This window comes from Hyla sarda, chromosome 11 (genome assembly GCF_029499605.1).
Source record: "Hyla sarda isolate aHylSar1 chromosome 11, aHylSar1.hap1, whole genome shotgun sequence".
Taxonomy (NCBI): domain Eukaryota; kingdom Metazoa; phylum Chordata; class Amphibia; order Anura; family Hylidae; genus Hyla; species Hyla sarda.
Genome location: NC_079199.1, coordinates 5427594 through 5449982, shown reverse-complemented (window position 1 = coordinate 5449982; position 22389 = coordinate 5427594). Strand labels below are relative to the sequence as shown.

At 41.8% G+C, this 22389-nt stretch overlaps 1 protein-coding gene across 2 annotated transcripts in view; it reads left to right on the top strand.

Annotated features, from left to right (window-relative positions):
• The first annotated feature begins 5732 nt into the window (after positions 1-5732).
• The window catches only part of TC2N (tandem C2 domains, nuclear), a 55746-nt gene continuing 39089 nt past the window's right edge, over positions 5733-22389 (top strand). Inside the window, exon 1 of one of the 2 annotated variants that reach the window (XM_056546722.1) lies at positions 5733-5848. The gene's annotated coding sequence lies outside the window, so the exon portion shown is untranslated. Of the gene's footprint in view, positions 5849-18033; positions 18138-22389 lie in introns of those variants that run through there. The other variant, XM_056546721.1, reaches the window with a different exon arrangement.

Here is a 22389-nt window from a genome sequence, read left to right as displayed (position 1 = left end):
TCCCCATGGGCGGGGCTTACAGCTAAAACTAAATACAATAAATGGCTATATATATATATATATATATATATATAATCTTTATGATATATATATATATATATGTATATATATATATATATATATATATATATATATATACACACATACACACACATATAAATGAAGATATATAGCCAAGCATACAGCCAGTTGTGACCCCAGTAATGTAGTTTCACAACACAATAATGGATTAAGGGACTTTTCAGGCGCTTTCCATGTATTCCAGTTCAGCCTGGATGGATGGCACCATAATGGGGCTTATTTTCATCCATTTAGGGTCCTCTAAATTCAATTTATTCCACTACATAAAATATTGTACAGTTTAAAGCCATGAGCGGGGGTGGGTCTGGTTTGGATCCTCATGGGCGGGGCTTATAGCTAAAGCTAAGTATAATTGTATTCCGGGCTGGGATTATGTATTAAATGGGAGAACACTTGGGACGACTGACGTGGAAAAGGACTTAGGTCACTACAGCTAAATTTACTATTAACTAAGACCCCTGTGTCGGCAGCTGCTGCCAAGGCAAATAAAATCATGGGGAGAATCAATAGGGGCATAGATGCCCACGACAAGGAAATAATTCTACCGCTGTACAAATCACTAGTCAGACCGCACATAGAATACTGTGTACAGTACTGGTCAGACCACACATAGAATACTGTGCACAGTACTGGTCAGACCACACATGGAATACTGTGTACAGTACTGGTCAGACTACACATAGAATACTGTGTACAGTACTGGTCAGACCGCACATAGAATACTGTGTACAGTACTGGTCAGACTACACATAGAATACTGTGTACAGTACTGGTCAGACCACACATAGAATACTGTGTACAGTACTGGTCAGACCACACATAGAATACTGTGTACAGTACTGATCAGACCACACATGGAATACTGTGTACAGTACTGGTCAGACCACACATAGAATACTGTGCACAGTACTGGTCAGACTACACATAGAATACTGTGTACAGTACTGGTCAGACCACACATAGAATACTGTGTACAGTACTGGTCAGACCACACACAGAATACTGTGTACAGTACTGGTCAGACCACACACAGAATACTGTGTACAGTACTGGTCAGACCACACATAGAATACTGTGCACAGTACTGGTCAGACCACACATAGAATACTGTGTACAGTACTGGTCAGACCACACATAGAATACTGTGTACAGTACTGATCAGACCACACATAGAATACTGTGTACAGTACTGGTCAGACCACACATAGAATACTGTGTACAGTACTGGTCAGACCACACATAGAATACTGTGTACAGTACTGGTCAGACCACACACAGAATACTGTGTACAGTACTGGTCAGACCACACATAGAATACTGTGCACAGTACTGGTCAGACCACACACGGAATTCTGTGTACAGTACTGGTCAGACCGCACACGGAATTCTGTGTACAGTACTGGTCAGACCGCACACGGAATTCTGTGTACAGTACTGGTCAGACCGCACACGGAATTCTGTGTACAGTACTGGTCAGACCGCACACGGAATACTGTGTACAGTACTGGTCAGACCGCACACGGAATACTGTGTACAGTACTGGTCAGACCGCACACGGAATACTGTGTACAGTACTGGTCAGACCGCACACGGAATACTGTGTACAGTACTGGTCAGATCGCACACGGAATACTGTGTACAGTACTGGTCAGACCGCACACGGAATACTGTGTACAGTACTGGTCAGACCGCACACGGAATTCTGTGTACAGTACTGGTCAGACCGCACACGGAATACTGTGTACAGTACTGGTCAGACCACACATAGAATACTGTGTACAGTAGTGGTCAGACCACACATAGAATACTGTGTACAGTACTGGTCAGACCACACATAGAATACTGTGTACAGTACTGGTCAGACCTCACATAGAATACTGTGTACAGTACTGGTCAGACCTCACACGGAAAAAAGAAGGCTTAGGAGAGACCTAATAACTATGTATAAATATATCAGGGGACCGTACAGAGATCTCTCCATGATCTATTTATACCCAGGACTGTATATATAACAAGGAGGTGACCTAATAATATATATAATATATCAGGACAGTACAGAGATCTCTCCATGATCTATTTATACCCAGGACTGTATATATAACAAGGAGGTGACCTAATAATATATATATCAGGACAGTACAGAGATCTCTCCATGATCTATTTATACTCAGGACTGTATATATAACAAGGAGGTGACCTAATAATATATATAATATATCAGGACAGTACAGAGATCTCTCCATGATTTATTTATACCCAGGACTGTATATATAACAAGGAGGTGACCTAATAATATATATAATATATCAGGACAGTACAGAGATCTCTCCATGATCTATTTATACCCAGGACTGTATATATAACAAGGAGGTGACCTAATAATATATATAATATATCAGGACAGTACAGAGATCTCTCCAGGATCTATTTATACCCAGGACTATATATATATAACAAGGGGGCGTCCTCTACATCTAGAGGAAAGAAGGTTTCTTCACCAGCACAGATGGGGGTTCTTTACTGTAAGAGCAGTGAGACTGTGGAATTCTCAGCCTGAGGAGGTGTCATGGGGAACTCGGTAAAAAAATTTAAAGGGGTCTGGATGCCTTTTTGGAGAGTGATAACATCGCTGGTTATGTATATTAGATTTATAGGGACAGAACATTGATCCGGGGATTTATTCTGATGACATATTTGCAGTTGGGAAGGAGTTTTTACCTCTAGTATGAGGGTTTTTGCCTCCTCTGGATCAGTAGGGACTCATTAGGGTTATAGGTTGAACTTGATGGACTCTGCGCTTTTTTTAACCTTATAAACTATGTTACTATTTTATAAATATATATACACACTCATTTACATACCGTATACAAATATATATATTGCTAAATTGGCAAAGTATCTCCACGTGGTTTCACAACACAATAATGGACGCCATGACTTTTTCACGTATTCCAGCTCAGCGCCTGGCACCTTTTGTCACATTGGGTCCGAACAATAGTCGCCTCATAGTAATTAGAATTAATCTTTAAATTATTGTATCTTTTCATTGTTCGGTGTCCATGGAGCCGGTTATTACAGAATATGTCCTGTAACTGGAGAGATGGGGCTGTCGGTAAACGTGACACCTGAGAGACGACCTCTTGTGAAGCCAAACAAAGACCCCGAGCGCCAAATCTGCGCCGCCGCGTATTATGACGTCTGCTCTCCTTGTTAGGATTAGAAGAACATAATAATTTACACTTGTCCCTGAGCCAATATACTGGGAAAACACAGGTAAATGTTCTAGACCTGGAGATCACATGACCCTGTGCGGGAAACCATCATGAGACGGGGGCAAGCTACAGCTATATAGGTGTATGGGTGCTGGGGGCGCCACTGAGCCGGCATTAGCACCTGTAATGTATAGAGCAATGTTTCCCAACCAGGGTAGCTCCAGCTGTTGCAAAACTACTGCTCCCAGCATGCTCCGAAAGCATGCTGGATGGGAAACACTAATATAGAGGCTGCGCACTGGTAAGTTTGCCTGGGCATGCTGGGAGTTGTAGTTTTGCAACAGCTAAAGGTCTAGGTCAGCGTTTCCTAACCGGGGTGCCTCCAGCTGTTGCAAAACTACAACTTCCAGCATGCCTGGACAGCCAATATATACACTGTGCCATCCAAACTCACAGACCATACAACGGTGCGGGATTTTTGCATCATTTTACTTTAAAGGGGTACTCCGGTGGAAAACTTATTTTTATTTATTTTTTAAATCAACTGGTGCCAGAAAGTTAAACAGATTTGTAAATGACTTCTATTAAAGAATCTTAATCCTTCCAGTACTTATTAGCTGCTGAATACTACAGAGGAAATTATTTTCTTTTTGGAACACAGAGCTCTCTGCTGACATCATGAGCACAGTGCTCTCTGCTGACATCTCTGTCCATTTTGGGAACTGTCCAGAGCAGTATAGGTTTTCTATGGGGATTTTCTCCTACTCTGGACAGTTCTTAAAATGGACAGAGATGTCAGCAGAGAGCACTGTGGTCATGATGTCAGCAGAGAGCACTGTGTTCCAAAAAGAAAAGAATTTCCTCTGTAGTATACAGCAGCTAATAAGTATTGAAAGGATTAAGAATTTTTAATAGAAGTCATTTACAAATCTGTTTAACTTTCTGGCACCAGTTGATAAAAATAAAAAATAAAAAAAAATAAAAAAGTTTTCCACCAGAGTACCCCTTTAAACTTTAATGGTGGGGGGCGCTGTTGCATTGATCTCTATGTAAAAACAGCCAACAGCATTCTGGGCATGCTGGGAGTTGTAGTTTTGAAACATTTGGAGGGTCACAGTTTGGAGACTTAGGGCAGTGTTTCTCAACCAGCGTGCCCCCAGCTGTTGCAAAACTATAACTCCCAGCATGCGCGGACAGTCGATGGCTGTTAGGGCATGCTGGGAGTTGTAGTTTTACAACAGCTGGAGACCAAAATTTGAAGATCTAGTTCAGTGTTTTCCAAACTGGGTGCCTCCAACTTTTGCAAAACTCACATGTCCGGAGAGCATGCTGGGAATTGTAGTTTTGCAACAATTGGAGATACACTGTTGGGGAAACACTGGTATGGAGGATGCACACTGGTTAGTATGCCTGGGCATGCTGGGAGTTGTAGTTTTGCAACAACAAGTCAACAGTTTGGAGATCTAGGTTTGTGTTTCCCAACCAGGGTGCCTCCAGCTGTTGCAAAACTACGACTCCCAGCATGCCCGGACAGCCGTTGGCTGTCCGGGCATGCTGGGAGTCGTAGTTTTGCAATATCTGGAGGTCCACATTTTGGAGACCACTGTCCTATATGCGATACAATGATGGATTATGATGACTGTACAATATCATCACAGTTGATACTTTATAACTGGATACAATAATGCATTATGGTAATTGTATAATGATGTCATCACGCAGTGATGTCACTTCACAACAGGTTCTTATTTCTCATTCTTATCACCTAACTGCGGAACAAAATAAGTATTCATACCCTGGAGGCCCCGGCTGTGATATGATTCTGGGGCAGGCTGGCACAGGGAACTTCAGCTGGCTGTGGCGTGCAATGTAGGGCAGATGTTATTAACCCCTTCTTGTCGTGACGCCAGGGCATGGTTTACCCTTAACCTCCCGAAAGGTAATACCGCTGGTCCTGGGCTAGGCTTGAGGCCTCCAATGCTCCGGACACAGACTCTGAGACGACCGTACAGTACCTCAGGAACAAGAGAGAGATTGCAGCCCCTCCCCTGGTTTTATAGGGGTGTCTAGCAAAGAGCCCATAGGTCACTTGAGGGGTCACCTGGTCACCAGTGCCTTCAGGGTAACAAGCACATGGTCACAGTAATTAAAGAAACATTACACTTAACATATAAGGTATGTACATAGGGGATAACACTGCAGGGGGCCCTGGGGACATAAAGGGACTCTACCTGACAGGACAGGAGAAAGGTATGGTGAAACACCATCCCATACTGGGTCACCACATGGCTTCTAGCTGTGTGTATAAACCAGGTTGGCAACAGGTGGTGCCACTATAATCCTGCCAGGCACTACCATCCCCTCCTCCCCTGACAGCCACTCCTCCAGGTTACAGCAGCTCCTTCTGCTCAGGACTGGCAGTACCTCTAGAATACCCCCTGGCAATGCCAGCCTGTCTATAAGGATAATACTACTCCCCCGGGTTATTGAGATCGTCCATCGCCCCCTCCAGATGTCGCGATAAGTGTTTGGAATCCTGATCACCTCTGCGCCAGGTAAGGATTAATGTGCCAGGTAAGGAGCCATGTGCCAGGTAAGGAGCCATGTACCAGGTAAGGAGCCATGTGCCAGGTAAGGAGCCATGTGCCAGGTAAGGATTAATGTGCCAGGTAAGGAGCCATGTGCCAGGTAAGGAGCCATGTGCCAGGCTGGAGAATTCACAGTCACTTCTCTGGGTACAGCCGGACACTGGAGCCCTGTGTCTGTATACTGCCCTGCTGCATGGATATATTAATGCTATGTCTACACTTGTATCATTATGTATGTGAGTGTATGCATGTATACATATGTCTCCATCATGTGTTCTCATAGGTATGTACATGTATATGGTGTGTGTGTGTGTATATATATATATATATATATACATACATATGTCTCCATGTATGTGCATCATGTGTTCTCATAGGTATGTACATATATGGGAGTATATATATATATATAATCTGTACATCTCCTTCCATGTATGTACATCACATGTTTGTATAGGTATGTACATGTATGTATATGGTGTGTGTGTATATATAAATATATATATACACCACAGACTGGTTTGAGTGGCATGGGGGCCGCTCTGCCAGTGGGTCGTCCCCCCTGTGGGCATTGGTGTCGCGGCGGTGGTGGTCGCCGCCCGGAGCTGCGCCATTTTATGCTAGGGACGTTAGGGACCCACTCTGGATAGGTGGCCTTGATGTGGCGAGTGGGCTTGTACTTTTAGATGAAAAATGTATAATAACAACCTGTTAGTTTTTGATATTATGCTGAGAAGCAATCAGATCATTATACAAGATTGTAGATGTGCGGCCAGGTCTGTTTTCTACCCGAATTCATATATATATATATCTGTACATCTCCTTCCATGTATGTACATCATATGTTCTTATAGGTATGTACATGTATATGCATCACATGTTCTTATAGGTATGTATGTACATGTATATGGTGTGTATATATATTTATATATCTGTACATCTCCTTCCATGTATGTGCATCATATGTTCTTATAGGTATGTACATGTATATGCATCACATGTTCTTATAGGTATGTATGTACATGTATATGGTGTGTATATATATTTATATATCTGTACATCTCCTTCCATGTATGTGCATCATATGTTCTTATAGGTATGTACATGTATGTGCATCACATGTTCTTATAGGTATGTACATGTATGTGAGTGTATATATGTGTACATATGTCTCTATGTATGTGCATCACATGTTCTTATAGGTATGCATGTACATGTATATGGTGTATATATATATATATTTATATATCTGTACATATCCTTCCATGTATGTGCATCGTATGTTCTTCTAGGTATGTACATGTATATGGTGTGTGTATATATCTGTACATCTCCTTCCATGTATGTACATCATATGTTGGTATAGGTATGTACATGTATGTGAGTGTATATATATATCTGTCCATATGTCTCTATGTTTGTACAGTATGTACAGTTGTATACACAGAGGGGACCCTTTAGCAAATACTGAACCTGGTGCCTATTATTGTGTACAATTTTGCCCCCCAGGACAGAGGGCTCTGGTGTATATTCCCTTGTTGTCCATAACCCCCCCCCCCTCCCCCCCATTAATTTGCTGACAATACAGATAAGTAGAGGAGTTCTGCACAGCTTCTTACCAATAGGAAAAGTAACGGGACCAAGTAGGCCGGACCCCTTGGGTATATATCTGGACTATGTGTGTATACGCATGTATGGGTACAGTTATATATATATACTCATATACCTGACCTGTGTGTACGTGTTTTATATCTGTACATCCGCCTTTATAATGATGGCTGCTGACAGGTTGTGTTGCAGCAGACTATTACAGAGGAGGCGCAGGACATTGGGTCTTGATGGGACCAGTAGTTAAAGGGGTACTCTACTGCAAAACATATATTTTTTAATCAACTGTTGTTAAAAAGTTAAACAGATTTGTAAATGACTTCTATTTAAAAATCTTAATCCTTCCAGTACTTATCAGCTGCTGTATGCTCCACAGGAAGTTCTCTTTTTTAATTTCTTTTCAGTCTGACCACAGTGCTCTCTGCTGACACCTCTGTCCATTTTAGGAACTGTCCAGAGTAGGAGCAAATCCCCATAGGAAACCTCTCCTGCTCTGGACAGTTCCTAAAATGGACAGAGGTGTCAGCAGAGAGCACAGTGGTTAGACAGAAAGAAAATTCAAAAAGTAAAGAACTTCTTGTGGAGCATACAGCAGCTGATAAGTACTGGAAGGATTAAGATTTTTGAATAGAAGTAATTTACAAATCTGTTTAACTTTCTGGCACCAGTTGGTTTAAAAAAAAATAAAAAATAAAGTTTTCCAGTGGAGTACCCCTTTAATGTACTGTGTTCTTCGCCCTGTGTAGGTGCAGTCAGTATTATCAGTCAGTATTAGTCGCATATGGTCTAAAGTTCTATTTTCAAAGACCATTTTCCCAGAATTGTTGTATTATATTTGCACCATTTCTCAGATAATTATGTTTTTACAGAAGATTTGGAGACAATCAATATGGCAGCATTAACAATATATGGCTCTGCAACAGCGCCCCCTATGTCTCAATCCACCGGTCATTGTGAGCGGACATCCATTTGCTCAGCAAACATTAAAGGGGTACTCCAGTGGAAAACTTTTTTTTCTTTTTTAAATCAACTGGTGCCAGAAAGTTAAACAGATTTGTAAATTACTTCTATTAAAAAAAATCTTAATCCTTCCAGTACTTATTAGCTGCTGTATACTACAGAGGAAATTCTTTTATTTTTGGAACACAGAGCTTTCTGCTGACATCACAAGCACAGTGCTCTCTGCTGACATCTCTGTCCATTTTAGGAACTGTCCAGGAGAAAATCCCCATAGAAAACATATGCTACTCTGGAGAGTTCCTAAAATGGACAGAGATGTCAGCAGAGAGCACTGTGGTTGTGATGTCAGCAGAGAGCTCTGTGTTCCAAAAAGAAAATAATTTCCTCTGTAGTATTCAGCAGCTAATAAGTACTGGAAGGATTAATATTTTTTAATAGAAGTCATTTACAGGTCTGTTTAAAGGGGTTATCCAGGAAAAAAACTTTTTCTTATATATCAACTGGCTCCAGAAAGTTAAACAGATTTGTAAATGACTTCTATTGAAAACTCTTAATCCTTTCAGTACTTATGAGCTGCTGAAGTTGAGTTATTCTTTTCTAAGTGCTCTCTGATGACATGTGTCTCGGGAACCGCCCAGTTTAGAAACAAATCCCCATAGCAAACCTCTTCTACTCTGTGCAGTTCCCGAGACAAGCAGAGATGTCAGCAGAGAGCACTGTTGTCAGACAGAAAACAACAACTCAACTTCAGCAGCTGATAATTATTGAAAGGATTAAGATTTTTTTTAATAGAAGTAATTTACAAATCTGTTTAACTTTCTGGAGCCAGTTGACAATAATTTTTTTTCCCTGGAGTACCCCTTTAACTTTCTGGCACCAGTTGATTTAAAAAAAAAAAATAAAGTTTTCCACTGGAGTACCCCTTTAAAATGAACAGAGATGTCAGCAGAGAGCACTGTGCTCGTGATGTCAGCAGAGAGCTCTGTGTTCCAAAAAGAAAGGAATTTCCTTTGTAGTATTCAGCAGCTAATAAGTACTGGAAGGATTAAGATTTTTTAATAGAAGTCATTTACAAATCTGATTAACCTTCTGGAGCCAGTTGATATAAAACATTTTTTTTTTTTGCCTGGAATACCTCTTTAACTTTCTGGCACCAGTTGACTTTAAAAAAAAAAAAAAAAAAAAAAAAAGTTTTCCACCGGAGTACCCCTTTAAAATAGACAGAGATGTCAGCAGAGAGCTCTGTGGTCATGATGTCAGCAGAGAGCTCTGTGTTCCAAAAAGAAAAGAATTTCCTCTGTAGTATTCAGCAGCTAATAAGTACTGGAAGGATTAAGATTTTTTTTTTTTTTTTTTTTTTTTTTTTTATAGAAGTAATTTACAAATCTGTTTAACTTTCTGGCACCAGTTGATTTAAAAAAAAAATAAAATAAAAATAAAAAAAGGTTTTCCACCGGAGTACCCCTTTAAATCTCAAAAATAAAATTAGATAGAAACTCCATTATAAAGGGGGCAGCGCCCCTGACCTGCAGACTGCACATATGGGTTGTCCACCCCTAAATATGAAGGCCATCATGGCACTGTGCCCGCTGCTGTTTTGTCATATTGGGGACCCCCATCCCCCAGTGCTCTCCAGCTGTTGAAAAACTACAACTCCCAGCATGCCCGGACAGCCGTTGGCTGTCCGGGCATGCTGGGAGTTGTAGTTTTACACCATCTGGAGGGTATAATTTGGGGAGAACTGCCCTAGAAAATGATCCGCACAATGATAACAGACAATGAGAATTTTATTCTAGAACCATATAGCAGCGGTTCTGGGACCTAGAGCAGGACCGCCCCTGAACGCTCACAATGTTACGGATATAAGCGGGGGTGGAGCTTGTGAAAAATAGGAATAAGGTCTTTGTTTTCTTACATTCCTTTACAGATAGATATCAGTTTTGCCGAATTGGATAAGTAGGGACCACGTTTTGTGGGTGTGGTCTATGCAGCAGTGGGCGGGGCTTATCTTCATGTTAGTTTCGGCAATAAATCTTTGGGTAATATTTATACAGACAAGAGACAATTATATTTGTTCAGAGCTTCTGATATCAAAAATAACTTCATCAGGACGTCCCGAAGATACGAGGAAACGGAAGCTTCCACCGATAACCACCTGACGCCAACAAAGAGAACCGCCACTGGTACACAATATACCGGTGCAATATATATAAGGTTATGATGCGGTGTGCATTACTAAGACATGGGGCCTTAAAGGGGCACTCCACTGAGAAAAAAAATATTTTTAAATCAACTGGTGCCAGAAAGTTAAACATATTTGTAAATTACTTCTATTAAAAAAATCTTAATCCGTCCAGTACTTATTGGCTGCTATTTGTTCCACAGGAAGTTCTTTTCTTTTTTGAATTTCCTTTCTGTCTGACCACAGTGCTCTCTGCTGACACCTCTGTCCATTTTAGGAACTGTCCAGAGTAGGAGACAATCCCCATAGCAAACCTCTCCTACTCCGGACAGTTCCTAAAATGGACAGAGGTGTCAGCAGAGAGCACTGTGGTCAGACAGAAATCAAAAAAGAAAAGAACTTCCTGTGGAGCATATAGCTGCTGAAAAGTACTGGAAGGATTAAGGATTTTTTTTTTTTTTTTTAATAGAAGTAATTTACAAATCTGTTTAACTTTCTGGTACCAGTTGATTAAAAAAAATAAAAAAAAAGTTTTCCAGTGGAGTACCCCTTTAAGGGTTGGGTCACAAGTAGCACATCCACAGTGAATCACACAAGTGAAATTTTCATAAAAGAAAATACGCAAATGGAATATGTTGCTGCCCATTGTAGTCAATGGGTTCTGCTTGCTGCCTCAGTGTCTGTAATCAGAGATTTCTTGGTCCATTTAAATGCTGCAGTCAATAGGGACCACAGCATCTAGGTGGTTTTTTGATGTCAGGGTTCCAATCGGCACCCCTGTGACACAATAGCAGGGTGCCGATCAGTTGCCATTGAAAGGCAGGGACCTTCTGAAGACCTCCATGGCTGCCATGCCTGATCTACTATTGACGTCTGCTAGCGGAAGGCTGTACTAGTAGATCACGGATCTGACAGTATACTGCAACATTATAGTATTGCAGTGTACTGTATAAGCAAATAGAAAGATTGCTTATACAAGTCACCTAAGGAATTGTAGTTTTCCAATGTCTGGAGGTCCACAGTTTGGAGCTCTAGTGGGGGATTAAAATGTGTTCAAAAGATAAATAAAAAATATATTTAAAAAAATCTATATCTATATAAAATCATGCCTTAAAATATTTTACAAAAAAAAAAAAATGAAATCAAAACTTCTCCCACAAAAATACATTTAAAAGATGTGGTATTGAAGCATGCAGAAATGTCTAAACTATTAAAATATATATATGACTGATCCCACATAGTGATAAAAAAAAAAATTTAAGATGTAATAATAACGTAAACCATAAAATAAAATAAAAAATGTAAAAGTAAAAAAAATAAAAAATAAAAATAAAAATAAAGAAGAGTTCCATCTCCCCAAAATGGTTAAGATAAATACTTCATATCACCAGACATCCACACCGCTCTGATGACAGTGAAGTATTGAAGTTATAGGACTTAGAATGTAGAGATTTGTTTTTTCTTCCAGAAAGGTTTTAATTTATTAAAAGTAGTAAAAACAAACCAATATATATATAATTTGCTGTAAGTTGCTGTAATTGTACTGACCTGAAGTATAAAGGTTTCATCCATTTTACCATGTAAAGAGCTGCATCCAATGTTTTCATATGTCGGGGTCCCAGTGACGAGACCCCCCGACTGATCAGAACGAGTGCAGAATCGCGAGGATGGGGTGTGTATACTTCTGCAGTGCATGGTGGCTGCTCATGCCCCAGATAAGTGTTTCCCAACTAGGGTGCCTCCAGCTGTTGCAAAACTACAACTCCCAGCATTCCCGGACAGCCGTAAGGCAGTGTTTCCCCAACCAGGGTCCTTCCAGCTGTTGCAAAACTACAACTCCCAGCATTCCCGGACAGCCGTAGGGCAGTGTTTCCCAACCAGGGTGCCTCCAGCTGTTGCATAACTACAACTCCCAGCATGCCCGGACAGCCAAAGGCTAGTGTTTCCCAACCAGGATGCCTCCAGCTAGTGCAAAACTACAACTCCCAGCATGCCCGGACAGCCAAAGGCTAGTGTTTCCCAACCAGGGTGCCTCCAGCTATTGCAAAACTACAACTCCCAGCATGCTCAGCTAGCCAAAAGGCAAGTGTTTCCCCAACCAGGGTCCCTCCAGCTGTTGCAAAACTCCCAGCATTCCTGGACAGCCGTAGGGCAGTGTTTCCCAACCATCATACGTTATATAAACAGCAAACATGCAAAACTACAACTCCAAGCATGCCCGAACAGCCAACAGCTGTCCGGCCATGCTGGGAGATGTAGTTTTGCAACAGCTGGAGGCACCCTGGTTGAGAAACACTGCGCCAGATATAATTTAGATTGATGCATTTGATGCTTCTTAAGGGAATTACTGTAGAATTTGCATGTGTGCTGTTTATATAACGTGCCCGGGCATCGCCCCAGCGGATTGTTGGTTTCCAGTAGGGCGCTGTGTTTACCACCGGAGCTGGAACGTCTCTGGCGTCTTTATTATACGTAGCCTCTGGATGCAGCAAACAAATCGGTTACTTCCTCCCCTCCTACCAGAGACCGCACGTGACGCGTCTGAAATCCAATGTAAACAGATGGGAGATCACAAAGTAATTGTCTATGTCACGCGTTTCGACACTATCCTACGTCTATGCGACACGCAACGGAAAGGGATATCCCACCCTTAAAGGGGTACTCCCCTGGAAAACATTTTTTATAAAATCAACTGGTGCCAGAAAGTTAAACAGATGTGTAAATGACTTCTATTTAAAAAATCTTAATCCTTCCAGTACTTATCAGCTGGTGTTATGATCCACAGGAAGTTATTTTCTTTTTGAATTTCCTTTCTGCCTGACCACAGTGCTCTCTGCTGACACCTCTGTCCATTTTAGGAACTGTCCAGTGCAGGAGAGGTTTGCTATTGGGATTTGCTCCTACTCTGGACAGTTCCTAAAATGGTCAGAGGTGTCAGCAGAGAGCACTGTGGTCAGACAGAAAGGAAATTCAAAAATAAAAGAACTTCCTCTGTAGTTTACAGCAGCTGATAAGTACTGGAAGGATTAAGATTTTTTATTTCATTTTCAGTTTCATTTTCTGGCACCAGTCGATTTAAAAACAAACAAACCTGTTTTCCATTGGAGTACCCCTTTAATGTGCTGCTGCAACGGGGGGTTACATATAGAAACAGTGCAAAGACTTACAGCATAGCCGCCAACGCCAGTGAAGGTTACAATAACAGAGTATAACTACAACTCCCAGCATGCCCCGACAGCCTTCAGTAAATCCCAGTAGTCCATCCTATTTCCCAGCCTGTAGCACTCTAGCTGTTGCACAACTACAACCCCCAACATGCCCTGACACCTGAAGAGGTGCAGTAAGGGCCAGTTCTGCCGATAGGCAAAATAGGCAGCTGCCTAGAGCGCCCTCTTGATGGGGCACCACGCTGCCCGCTGCAAGAAAGTTAGTAGCCAGCCAGCATCCAAATCACCTGCTCACCTGAAGCACCCGCCCAGCCAGCACCACCAGCCGTTGGCTGTCCAGGCATGCTGGGAGTTGTAGTTTTGCTATTATACCCAGAGACAAGCAATGTCAGGTCCTTGAGGAGACAAGAGGTCCATATGCTTTATCATGAAATTCCGTGCCCTGACCAGGCAGCTCCTGGTGCATTTCACCAGAGTTTCCCAAGCAGCGTGCCTCCAGCTGTTGCAAAACTACAACTCCTCTAATAAAGTGGATAATCTTCCTGGTTGATCAGGAGGTTCCCATTGGTTGATCATGCAGATCGCAACAATGTCAAAGGAAAACCAGTAGGGTCTATTCCCAATTTTTTTTTATGGACCAGTTCAGTGTTTTCCAACCAGGGTGCCTCCAGCTGTTGCAAAACTACAACTCTCAGCATGCTCGGACACCCAACAGCTGCCCAGGCATACTGGGAGTTGTAGTTTTGCAACATTTGGATGTTCACATTTTGGAGATCTCGGTTGGGGTTTCCCAAACTGGCGCCTCTCGCAAAACTACAACTCCCAGCATGCCTGGACAGCCAATGGCAACAGCTGGACTACCACAGCCAGGGGAACTTAGTCAGGACATCCTGTCCGGACATGCTGGGAGTTGTAGTTTTGTAACAGCAGGGGGGCACCCTGGTTGGGAAACCCTGACCTAGGTCTCCAAAATGTGAGCAAAGGCTGTCCGGGCATGCTGGGAGTTGTAGTTTTGCAACATCTGGAGGTTCACAGTATGGAGAAAAGTGTTACTTCTAGGTGGAATCCTGTTCTAGAAGTAAGTCCCTGTCCTGTTCCTGGTTATGCTGTGAGGATAAAGTTGTTCAAGTCTTCAGCTCCAAGAAGTTTTGTCCTAGAGGAGAATAACCAGGATCAACTAGGGTCCCTCTACATAAGTGTTTCCCAACCAGCATGCCTTCAGCTGTTGCAAAACTACAACTCTCAGCATGCCCGGACAGCCAACGGCCATTGTTTCCCAACCAGCATGCCTTCAGCTGTTGCAAAACTACAACTCCCAGCATGCCCGGACAGCCAACGGCTGTCCGGGCATGCTTGGAGTTGTAGTTTTGCAACAGTTGGGGCACATTGGTTGAAAAACACTGGCCTTTGGTTGCCTGGGCATGCTGAGAGTTGTAGTTTTGCAACAGCTGGAGGTACATAGGTTGAAAAACACTGGCCTTTGGCTGTCCGGGCATGCTGGGAGTTGTAGTTTTGCGACAGCTGGAGGCACGCTGGTTGGGAAACACTTATGTAGACCCAAGAAAAGAAATAAAAGAGCATGTAATCAATGTGCGCGATGCTCTGCAGAACGCCCCATGCCTCCCCCACTTTGGGCTTTGATGCTCTATAAAGAGTCATAAAACCATTTTCACTAGCTTGCAGCACAATGTACAGAGGGAGATTAAAGGACAGGAGGCCTCGGAGACGCAGCCGCACCTTCTGGGGATCCCACGCGGAGCTGCTGCAGCTTATGGTCAGGACTAGAGATGAGCGAACTTACAGTAAATTCGATTCGTCACAAACTTCTCGGCTCGGCAGTTGATGACTTTTCCTGAATAAATTAGTTCAGCTTTCCGGTGCTCCGGTGGGCTGGTAAAGGTGGATACAGTCCTAGGAAAGAGTCTCCTAGGACTGTATCCACCTTTTCCAGCCCACCGGAGCACCGGAAAGCTGAACTCATTTATGCAGGATAAGTCAGCAACTGCCGAGCCGAGAAGTTTGTGTCGAATCGAATTTACTGTAAGTTCGCTCATCTCTAGTCAGGACCGTAGCAATTGGGGGAATAGCAATTCCCTAATATACAGGACTGTGCAAAAGTGTTAGGCTGGTGTGGAAAAAAATGCTGCACAGTAAGAAGGATTTTAGAAATTGAAGCATTAAAGGGGTACTCCGGTGGAAAACTTTTTATTTTTTTTATCAACTGGTGCCAGAAAGTTAAATAGATTTGAAAATTACTTCTATTAAAAAATCTTAATCCTTCCAGTACTTATTAACTGCTGAATACTACAGAGGAAATGCTTTCCTTTTTTGAACACAGAGCTCTCTGCTGACATCACGCACACAGTGCTCTCTGCTGACATCTCTATTTATTTTAACAACTGTCCAGAGTAGGAGAAAATCCCCATAGGAAACATATGCTGCTCTGGACAGTTCCTAAAATGGACAGAGATGTCAGCAGAGAGCACTGTGGTCATGATGTCAGCAGAGAGCTCTGTGTTCCAAAAATAAAATAATTTCCTCTGTAGTATTCAGCAGCTAATAAGTACAGGAAGGATTAAGATTTTTTAATAGAAGTCATTTACAAATCTGTTTAACTTTCTGGCACCAGTTGATTAAAAGAAAAAAATGTTTCCACCGGAGTACCCCTTTAATGATCATCATTTTCATATGTAGTTTGAAACACAGTCATTTAATGAAACAGAAACAGCTGGGTAGGAGGCTTAAAACTGGGCAAAGAACAGCCAAACTCTGCTACAAAGATAAGGTTGTAGAAGACAGTGTCAGGTCACAGGACATACACCATAGTAAGACTGAGCTCAGCAACAACAAGGTAGTTCCGCATTTGGCGTGACCGCCGTGTGACCGCCCCCTGTGCCTTCAGCATCAATTCTTTCAGGTACTTTCATAACGTTTTTTTACACACTAGGGGTTGTAGTTTTGCAATTACATCAAGAGACAAAATGTTGAAGGTTTGGCAATTCTTCCATACCGTTGGCTGTCAGGGCATGCTGGGAGTTGTAGTTTTTCAAAAGCTGGAGGCACACAGGTAGGGAAACACTGCATTATAGTACACTGCTCCAAAAAATAAAGGGAACACTTAACACCACAATGTGACTCCAAGTCACTGACACTTGTGTGAGATCCCACTGTCCACTCAGGAAGAACACTGATTGACAATCAATTTCACATGGAACAGACAACACGTGGAAATGATAGGCAATTAGCAAGACACCCCCAATAAAGGAGTGGTTCTGCAGGTGGTGACCACAGACCACTTCTCAGTTCCTATGCTTCCTGGCTGATGTTTTGGTCACTTTTGAATGCTGGCGGTGCTTTCACTCTAGTGGTAGCATGAGACGGAGTCTACAACCCACACAAGTGGCTCAGGTAGTGCAGCTCATCCAGGATGGCACATCAATGCGAGCTGTGGCAAGAAGGTTTGCTGTGTCTGTCAGCGTAGTGTCCAGAGCATGGAGGGACTACCAGGAGACAGGCCAGTACATCAGGAGACGTGGAGGAGGCCGTAGGAGGCAACAACCCAGCAGCAGGACCGCTACCTCTGCCTTTGTGCAAGGAGGAGCAGGAGGAGCACTGCCAGAACACTGCAAAATGACCTCCAGCAGGACACAAATGTGCATGTGTCCACTCAAACGGCCAGAAACAGACTCCATGAGGGAGTCCAGGTCTGGGAGGACATCTCTCAGGAGACCATCCTCCACCTCATCAGGATCATGCCCAGGCGGGGAGGTCATACAGGCACGTGGAGGCCACACACACTACTGAGCCTCATTGGGACTTGTATTAAGGACATTACATAAAGTTGGATCAGCCTGTAGTGGGGTTTTCCTCTGTGATTTTGAGGGTGACTCCATATCCAGACCTCCAGGGGTTAATACATTTGATTTCCATTGATAATTTTTGGTGATTTTGTTGTCACATTCAACTATGTAAAGAGGAAAGGATTTCATACGATTAGTTCATTCAGATCTAGGATGTGTTATCGCAGGGTTCCCTTTATATTTTGGAGCAGTGTATTTCTCTGTGTCGGTTTCACTCCTGGTTTTGGCTACAGATACTGATCAAAATACAAGGTGTGAACATAGTCTTAGTGTTATACACTCGCACCAATGGCTGCTGTTTCCCAGGGATGGGAGGAAGGGAGGTCACCTTACAGCCCAATGATGTACAGAGTCCGGAGGAGGAGGAGGATGATGTGTCCAGGGTGAGGACAACACAACCGTCCTAACACAATCACAGGGATGGACGTGTCTGCTCAGTACCAGCGCTGGTGACAGACTCGTACGACAGTGATATATCGGTATGTTATTCGCTTCAGAAATATCTTTTACAATTAATTAATTACGGTAAATATCTTTTGCAATAAAATGTATATTCTATAAGTATAAGGGCTAGTTTACATTGGTGCAGTTTTTGATGCAGTTTTGATTTTTTTTACTTAATCCAACACGGATGAGTATAAGGGCTCATTCACATTGGTGCAGCTTTTGATGCAGTTTTTTTTTGTGTTTTTTTACTTACTACAACAAGAATAAAAATAAGGGCTCATTCACATTAGTGCAGTTTTTGATGTAGATCTTTTTTACTTAATCAAACAAGGATACAGGTTCATTTACATTGATGCCGTTTTTTTGTGTTTTTTTTTACTTAATACAACAAGAATAAGAATAAGGGCTCATTCACACTGGTGCAGTTTTTAAAGGAGATTATTTTTATTATAATTTTTTTTTTACTTAATCCAACAAGAATAAGTATAAGAGCTCATCCGCATTGGTGCAGTTCTTGATGCAGTTTTTTTTTATTTTTTTTTACTTAATCCAACACGGATAAGCATAAAGGCTCATTTACACTGGTGCAGTTTTTGATACTTTTTATTTTTTTTAACTTAATACAACAAGTATAAGGGCTCATTCCCATTGGTGCAGTTTTTGATGCAATTTTTTTTTTTTTTTTAACTTACTACAACAAGAATAAGAATAAGGGCTCATTCACATTGGTGCAGTTTTTAAAGGAGATTTTTTTTTTATTATAATTTTTTTTTACTTAATCCAACAAGAATAAGTATAAAGGCTCATTCACACTGGTGCAGTTTTTGATACCTTTTTTATTTTTATTTTATTTTTTTACTTAATACAACAAGTATAAGGGCTCATTCCCATTGGTGCAGTTTTTGATGCAGTTTTTTGTGTTTTTTTTTAACTTACTACTACAAGAATAAGAATAAGGGCTCATTCACATTGGTGCAGTTTTTAAAGGAGATTTTTTTTTATTATAATTTTTTTTTTACTTAATCCAACAAGAATAAGTATAAAGGCTCATTTACACTGGTGCAGTTTTTGATACTTTTTTTTTTACTTAATACAACAAGTATAAGGGCTCATTCACATGGCAAAACTTTACATTGGAAAAATCCCTTATAGAATCTGCGCAGAAATCTTTGCCATATCATTTCCACTTTGACGCCACAGATTTCACCTTCCATTTAGATTAGTAGAAGAGATTGGGGACAAACCAGGTCATAACTACCGGGCGAGGAACTTACGCAAAAATGGCACAATAAGTAATAGATCTTTTTATTTTTATTTTTTTTAAATAATCTTTAATAGAAATCTTATTTATAGTCAGATTTTCCTGATTTAGATTAAAAAAATTGGCACCAAGTTGGCTGAGGTGCGGATTTCTATAAAAAATAAATAAATAAATAAATACCTGAAATCAATAATTATTTTGCCACGGAATAAGCACAGATTCTGCACAAAAATCAGAACCAATTTCCATTGTGTCAAAGAAAATCCATAAAATGTGCAGATTTTGGTGCAGATTTGTTGCCACTGCACATTCTTTTATTTTGTTATTTACTCATTTATTTATTCATTTTATTTTAATTTAATTTATTTATATATCTATTTTTTTATTTAATTACATTTTTATTATTATTTTTTTTTTTATCGCCCTTTGTCCTTAACTTATACATTTTACATTTTTTTTTAATTCCCTTCTGGCTTTAGCTCAGAATCTGCACCAAAAACTGCATGTGTGCTTACAGCCTGGGACAAAAACAGCTTTTTTGGATGACAGAGCGGCACTCATGGCTCCCTGTAAGGCTGTGAACAGACAGGGCGTTTCTGTAAAATAAAAACCTTTAATAAGACGCGATACTTGCCGAATTTGTTTTTTTTGGGGGCCAAACACACTGCGGCCAGATGTTAGCTGCTAGTCAATAGGGCAGTGTTTCCCAACCAGTGTGCTTCCAGATGCTGAAAAACTACAACTCCCAACATGCCCGAGACCAACCAGGGTGCCTCCAGCTGATGCAAAACTACAACTCTCAGCATGCCCGGACAGCCGTTGGCTGTCCGGGCAGACTGAGAGTTGTAGTTTTGCATCAGCTGGAGGCACCCTGGTTGGGAAACACTGATATATAGTCATATGGACCATGCCGGGAGTTGTAGTTTTGCAACAGTTTACGGAACTCTGGTTGGGAAACATTGGCCTAAGGCTGTCCAGGCATGCTGAGAGTTGTAGTTTTGTATCAGCTGGAGGCACCCTGGCTGGGAAACACTGATATATAGTCATATGGACCATGCTGGGAGTTGTAGTTTTGCAACAGTTTACGGAACCTTGGTTGGGTAACATTGGCCTAAGGCTGTCCGGGCATGCTGAGAGTTGTAGTTTTGCATCAGCTGTTGGCACCCTGGTTGGAAAACACTGATATATAGTGATATGGACCATGCTGGGAGTTGTAGTTTTGCAACAGTTTACGGAACCCTGGTTGGGTAACATTGGCCTAAGGCTTTTCGGGCATGCTGAGAGTTGTAGTTTTGTATCAGCTGGAGGCACCCTGGCTGGGAAACACTGATAAATAGTCATATGGACCATGCTGGGAGTCGTAGTTTTGCAACAGTTTACGGAACTCTGGTTGGGAAACATTGGCCTAAGGCTGTCTGGGCATGCTGAGAGTTGTAGTTTTGTATCAGCTGGAGGCACCCTGGCTGGGAAACACTGATATATAGTCATATGGACCATGCTGGGAGTTGTAGTTTTGCAACAGTTTACGGAACTCTGGTTGGGAAACATTGGCCTAAGGCTGTCCGGGCATGCTGAGAGTTGTAGTTTTGTATCAGCTGGAGGCACTGATATATAGTCATATGGACCATGCTGGGAGTTGTAGTTTTGTATCAGCTGGAGGCACCCTGGCTGGGAAACACTGATAAATAGTCATATGGACCATGCTGGGAGTCGTAGTTTTGCAACAGTTTACGGAACTCTGGTTGGAAAACATTGGCCTAAGGCTGTCTGGGCATGCTGAGAGTTGTAGTTTTGTATCAGCTGGAGGCACCCTGGCTGGGAAACACTGATATATAGTCATATGGACCATACTGGGAGTTGTAGTTTTGCAACAGTTTACGGAACTCTGGTTGGGAAACATTGGCCTAAGGCTGTCCGGGCATGCTGAGAGTTGTAGTTTTGTATCAGCTGGAGGCACCCTGGCTGGGAAACACTGATATATAGTCATATGGACCATGCTGGGAGTTGTAGTTTTGCACAGGTTACGGAACCCTGGTTGGTTAACATTGGCCTAAGGCTTTTCGGGCATGCTGAGAGTTGTAGGTTTGCATCAGCTGGAGGCACCCTGGTTGGAAAACACTTCAAAAGGAAAACATGAAATACCAACATGCTTGGTATGGCGTTGTTTATAAGATATTGTTTCCCGTTTTCCCTCCCATAGACTTCTATAGGAGGGAGGTAAAAAAAAAAACTTTATAAAAATCCTTTAGAAGAAATCCTTGTTGAAAAAATCCCGACTTGTAAAAAAAAAACGGAGGGGATAAGACGATAATTTAAATGAATACCTATAGTTAGTCACATTTTTTTATTTTTTAAATAACACCACGATTAAAGCAACATAGGGAAGCAAACAAGGAGCAGTTTTTGTGGCCAAAAAAATTAAATAACGCCCAACAAAAGGTTTGTCTGTTTGTAGCTTAGAGGGGTTCTCCACCATAAGGTGATTTTAGTACTTACCTGACAGACAGTAATGGACATGCTTTTTTTTGTGAATATTTCATGTTGGAGTTTGTTCCCTACAAATCCCATGATTCCTTGTTTGTAAGTGTGAGGTCACTTTTCTCCCTCCCACACATTGAAACACACTTGTGATCCCTTCCATGCAATAGACCAGTGTTTTCCAACCAGAGTGCCTCCAGCTGTTGCATAACTACAATTCTTTCAGAATAATCTTTCACCCAGTGGTCGCTCCACCCGTTGAAGCAAAGACACGCCCCCTCTGATCACCCTGACTAGTGATGTAATGTCTCGGGCCGCATTGCAACCTGTCATTTTTTATGTTATTAAAAATAAACATTGGGACAAAAATCACAAGAGAATCGCGAGACCGCCGTCAAACACAGGTACAAACACTATATTATGAACTACGCTAACTTTACAGCCCCTGTAGCATCGTCATATAAACAAAAATCCCAGAACACCCCTTTAATGGACACAGATTATCCCATCTCTGAGATACCACAAGCGTCTTCTCTCCTGACGGA